General features: G+C 45.5%; 1 pseudogene; it reads left to right on the plus strand.

The window, feature by feature from the left end:
• Nucleotides 1-1,699: 1,699 nt before the first annotated feature.
• On the plus strand, nt 1,700-5,379 carry LOC107523715 (heterogeneous nuclear ribonucleoprotein A1-like; annotated as a pseudogene).
• The last annotated feature ends 727 nt before the right edge of the window (nt 5,380-6,106 follow it).

Raw genomic sequence — 6,106 nt, forward strand, 5'->3', positions numbered from 1 at the left:
CAGAGTGGTCCAGAGATAAATGTTCCAGAAACAGCAAAACAGTCTCGTGAAGAAAGAGCAGAGGCCTTTGGAGATCTCTTCACAAGCAGAAGAGAAGGCCATAGTACATAGGTAGCCAAATTGTCTTTACTTATCTGAGAGATGCGCAGGTCAGGTCCATGTGGGCGCCATTTGTTGTTAAAATTCGTAAGCTCTTGCTGAGCCGGGCTAGCTTCACGGGCGGGTAACAGAGACACGGAGACAACGGCTGGGCAGGGAAGCTGTATTTCTTTATTCAGGAACGATTCATAAACTAAGACAAACTAATCACCAAACAGAACTTGGCTGTCTCTTTGCGGCGGCACAAGCACTCTCTCTCACTCTGGAACTCAGGAACCCTCCAACTCTGAAACTCCCGAATTCTGGCGGGGTTCCTTGGGGTGGGGCCAAGCGGGCCCGCGAAATTAGCAGGACTGATCTAATTCTCTTGGTGGGGGAGAACTAGAACCCAATGTAAAGCATACAACAGAGTCATGTCAGTTTGTGTGGGTTTGAGTTAGTTGGCCTCAGTTTGTTTTACTTTGTAATGCATATGGTCAGAAACAAAACTTACCAAGAGCACTGCTCAGCTCTAATGATGCTGGTGCAAACCTGAGATCTGGAGATTAAGTTACTAGAGTTTCTTTGCATAAATAACAATCATGGTCTCTTCCCTGTCTATTGTATTTATTTATATATTTATTTGTTTGTTTTACTAGAACACTGCTCAACTTTGGCTTCTGGCGGTACAGGGGATTGAACCTGACACATTGGAGGCTCAGGTATGAGAGTCTCTTTGCGTCACCATTATGCTATCTGTCTCCCCCCCCCCACCCCAACTAATAGCCATCTTGTTAAATGCAGAGCCTGGTTCATGGAAGTAACACACTAGTTAAAGAAAAAACTTTAAGCCAGAGACATCATGGTTTGAAGGTCAATCACTGGCAGCACTGGAAGTGAAAGCCAGTAAGTGCTCCTATGAAAAGAAGAAAAAGAAGGAAAAAGAATAAAGTGTCATGGAGTGACCAGTGGAGCAGAATTTTCCTTTTTAAAAAAAAAATTATTATTAGCTTTAATTCTTGGCTTGAGACAGCCAGAAATAGAGAGGGAAATGGTGAGATAGAGGGAGAGAGACAGAGAGACACCTGCAGCACAGCTTCACCACTTGAAAGTTTTACCCATGCAGGTGGGGACCGGGACTTGAGCCCAGGTCCTTGCGCCCGAAATGCCTTAATGCCAATCATCTATGCTGACCCTGCCCACCCACCCTAGGGGCAGCTCCACACCTTCTGGGTGGAGTCCACTGGCAAACACATCTAGGGGTGTGTCAATGGCTGCTCACTGTGGAGAGCCACTGGTCTGTCCCCAGAATCAGCAGAAACACTTCTCCAGGACTTCCATCTCTTAACAGGCTCTGAAGAGAGACTGTCAGCTGCTCTGCACTGGAAGCCTCAGGTAAGCAGGGCCCTCTGACTGTAATGTGGGCTTGGGGAGGGAGGAGGTTGTCTAAATTTTGACATCCTGAGATTGCTGATGTCTGCATTCCTGGAGAGAGGAAAGCTGGCATCCAAAGGGATGTGCTCCTATAAACACTGAGCTACGGATGTCGGCTACATCACTGCTTTCTGCCCAAGGCCATCACTGAGTGAGCTTCCTGAGCTTGCCTCCTTTAGTTGCCACCATGTAGAAATCTGAGTCTCCCAAGGAGCCAGAACAGCTGTGAAAGCTCTTCATTGGAGGACTGAGCTTTGAAACGACAGATGAGAGTCTGAGAAGCCATTCTGAGCAGTGGGGAGCTCTCACAGACTGTGTGGTTATGAGACTCAAACACCAAGCGCTCCAGGGGTTTCAGTTTTGTCACATATACCACCATGGAGGAGGTGGGTGCTGCCATGAATGTGAGGCCACACAGGGTTGATGGGAGAGTCTTGGAACCAAAGACAGCCATCTCCAGAGAAGATTCTCAACATCCTGGCGCCCACTTAACTATGAAAAAGATTTCTGTGGGGGGCATTAAAGAAGACACTGAAGAACATCATCTAAGAGACTATTTTGAACACTATGGAAAAATTGAAGTTATTGAAATCATGACTGACCGGGGCAGTGGCCAAAGAGAATGAAGTGGTTCTGGAAACTTTGGTGGTGGCTGTGGAGGTGGCTTTCATGGTAATGACAACTTTGGCAGAGGGGGAGACTTTAGTGGTCAAGGTGGTTCTGGTGGCAGCCAAAGTGGTGGCCGATGTGGTGGCAGTGGGGATGGCTACAATGGATTTGGCAATGATGGAAGTAATTTTGGAGGTGACAGAAGCTACAATGATTTTGGCAATCACAATAACCAGTCCTATGAACCTATGAAAGGAGGATACACTGGAGGCCAAAGCTCCAGCCCCTTTGATGGTGGTGGCCAGTATTTGCCAAACTACAAAACCAAGGTGAATACGGTGGCTCCAAAAGCAGCAGTAGCTATGGCAGCGGCAGAAGGTTTTAGTTGCCAGGAAACAAAGCTTAGCAGGACAGCAGAGGCAGCAGGCCTAGCTGCTACAAAGAAGACTTGTGTGGCGCCCCCCTCCTCCCCCCGTCATGAACGCCAGGGAGCCTGACAGGGTCATCTCCTCTGGACCTGCATTCAGACTTCAAGGAAGCTGGGCAGAAAGGAAAAGAGTGGGACGATGCATTCTCCCCCCGTTATTGTTACAAATAATTATACTGTCACAATTGATTAATAGTGCTTTGGCAGTGCCTGGTGGAAATGGAAAGTCAGAGGCACCCCCTCTCCCTTACACAGGGGCATATTTGAAAGTTACATTATGAAAGTGGAGAAGGTGAGTCAACATAGACGGACAAAAGAAGTCATGTTATGACCTGCTCCTCAAAGAAAGAATAAAGAGATTGAGGCCTCCCAGGTACAAGTTGACGTATTGAAACAAAGAAAGATTAATAGTTAAACTGTACCAGACCTAGATGAGCAGTGGTCCACGACTAGGCAAAGATCTGTATGCCTGCCATAGAAGATTAATGGTAAAGATAGCCCTCAGCAAAAGTCTAAAGCAATTCTGGGTATGACCTCCCCTGAGAACAGGACAATACTAAGCATTGTTCCATTCTTTACAGTTATAGGGGAGTAACATGTAGCTTGCCAAAACCACAAGACTATGTTTATTCCTACTTCTTTATGAGCAAGTTGTCTAGGCAACCTGAATGTAACCTGAAAAAAGTATAAAAGCGAATGCAGTTTCACTATTAAAATGAGTCCAGATTCACCCTCCAATAGTGTGGTGTCTATCTGTTCTCCCTCACGCCGACTCCTGACCCACCTGGGAGGTTGCCTTCGAGACCCTTGGCCCTCATGCTGCTCATCCACTGTGTGGTGGTCCGCGGCAGACTTGTGTGTTGGGTAGTATGCCAGATCCCCCAACTTAAAGCTTCTGTCTCTAATCCTATTTAACTAAGCACCAGCATGCCTGCAGGGCATTGGTTTGATCAAATTTTGGCCCTATGAAAGGAGCAAACTTTGGAGGCCAAAGCTCTGCCCCTATGGTGGTGGTGGCCAGTGTTTTACTAAACCACAAAACCAAGGTGAATGTGGTAGCTCCAAGAGCAGCAGTAGCTATGGCAGCGGCAGAAGGTTTTAATCACCAGTAAACAAAGCTTAGCAGGAGAGCAGAGCCAGAGAGGTGACAGGGAAGCGACAGGTCACAACAGATTTGTGAACTCAGCCAAGCACATTGATGGCAGGGCCTAGCTGCTAGAAAGACTTGTGTTAGACAATACTCTTATGTATGGGGTAAAAGAACTTTGGAGGACTGTATTTGTGACTAACTGACAGGTTATTTTAGTTTCTGTTTTGTGGGAAGTGTAAAGCATTCCAACAAAGGGTTTTAATGTAGTTTCCTTTTTCACCCATGCTGATGATTGCTAAATGTCTGATCATGATGCTGAATAAATGTGTCTTTAAAGAAACAAAATAATGTGTTACTGAATATAAATAAATATGGACACTGGACACAGAGCTGGCTCACACAGGAGAGCATTTGCTGTACTGTATATGAGATTTCAGGTCTGAGCACCCCATGGGAGCACTACAGGGAGGGAAAGTTCCACTTGGGGTGGAGCAGTGTGGTGGAATCCCTCCTCTCTCAAACTCTCAGAAACATAAAACAATGAAAAACTCAACACATGTGTCCTGGGATCAGGCAAGCCCCAATTTTCTGGAGACCCCCATCCCCCTGAAACTTGTTTTAAAATTTTTATTTATAAAAAAGAAACACTGAAAAAAACATAGGAAAAACAACTCCACACAATTTTCACCCCCAGAACTCTGTATCCCATCCCCTCTCTTGACAGTTTTCCTATTCTTTATCCCTCTGGGAGCACGGACCCAGGATCATTGTGGGATGCAGAAGGTGGGAGGTCTGGCTTCTGGAATTGCTTCCCTGCTGAACATGGGCTTTGACAGATGGATCCATACTCCCAGCCTGCCTCTCTCTTTCCCTAGTTGGGCAGGGATCTGGGGAAGTGGGACTCCAGGACAGATTGGTAGAGTCTCCTGCCCAGGGAAAGCAGTTGGCACTATAGTAGCATCTAGAACCTGGTGGCTGAGAAGAGTTCACATATGAAGCCAAACAAATTATTGACTAATTATGAACCTAAACTTTGGAATACTGTGGATGTAGATTTGGAGGTCTCCATTGTGTAGTTAGTAGGCCTATTTTTGTTGTATTGCAAAGGGCCCATGATTATACTAGGTTTTGTTTGTTTTGTTTTTTTCTGAACCAGATGTCTGATATGCAAGTGAACCCAAGTTATTGTCTGGGGAGATGATATCAAGGCTGGAAAAAGGGCTATAAAGCTGAATCAGAAAAGAGTAGCTCCCAAATATGGAAAGGTGTATAATATTGTCAACTGTAAGCCCCATAAATTTTATCTGGGGCCCATATTCAAAAGAATACACAAGACCACTGAGCTCACAGACTGTAAACAGAACCACAGGAAAATCTATGCAGACTAATGGACCCCTTATACAGAGACAGAAAACTTTCTCTGCCCAAGACTTAACGGAAAAGTCTGTTAAAGCAAAGAGCACTGCTCCTGTCTCAGAGGACACCTATCCAGAAATAGAGTTCCCTTTAATCCTCTAGATTTTGAGAGCTTTTCACCTGTTGAAGAACATCAGTTGCTTATTTGCCCTTGAGTGGTGTGCCCTTCATGATTCTTGAGGACAAGGTACTTGACAAGCTGCTGAACCTGTATCCCCCTTTCCCTGTGAAGATGCCCACCCTACTGTGGGAATCTGATATGTTCCAGTCTCCTTCAATCATTCTGTCAGCCCTGGATGTCGAATTGACGCCCATTTGCTATTAATGACCTTCTTAAACTTGACACTTTGTGATTTGTTTCTAACTTTGTATTAATAAAGCAGTTCTTGAACAGAAAGAAAAGAGAGAGAGAGAGGCTGGGAGTATGGATCAACCTGTCAATGCCCACATTCTGCAGGGAAGCAATTCCAGAAGCCAGACCTCCCACCTTCTGTACCCCATAATGGCCATGGCTCCATACTCCCAGAGGGATAAAGAATAGGAAAGCTATCAGGGGAGGGGATGAGACCAGGAGTTCTGGTGGTGGGAACTGTGTGGTTATTTTATACTATGGTTTTTCTCAGTGTTTCCTTTTTTTTTTTTCAATATTTATTCCTTTTTGTTGCCCTTGTTTTGTTGTTGTTGTTGTCATTGTTGTTGGGTAGGACAGAGAGAAATTGAGAGAGGAAGGTAGCCAGAATGGGGGAATGATAGACACCTGCAGACCTACTTCACCACCTGTGAAGTGACTCCCCTGTAGGTGGGGAGGCAGGGGCTTGAACCGGGATGCTTATGCGGGTCATTGCATTTTTTGCCTCCTGTGCTTAACACGCTGTGATACCGCCCGACTCCCTAGTGTTTCCTTTATATAAAATTTTATAAATTCAGGGCACAGGAGGTGGGATAGTAGGTGGGTTTTGGATAAAACCACTTCCTGGATCACTCAGTAGCTTCTTCAGCAGTTGTCGTTTCTGTCTCTTCTAAAGCATGACAATCTCACACTGATAGCTTTA

The sequence above is a fragment of the Erinaceus europaeus genome, chromosome 13 (assembly GCF_950295315.1).
Source record: "Erinaceus europaeus chromosome 13, mEriEur2.1, whole genome shotgun sequence".
NCBI classification, from domain to species: domain Eukaryota; kingdom Metazoa; phylum Chordata; class Mammalia; order Eulipotyphla; family Erinaceidae; genus Erinaceus; species Erinaceus europaeus.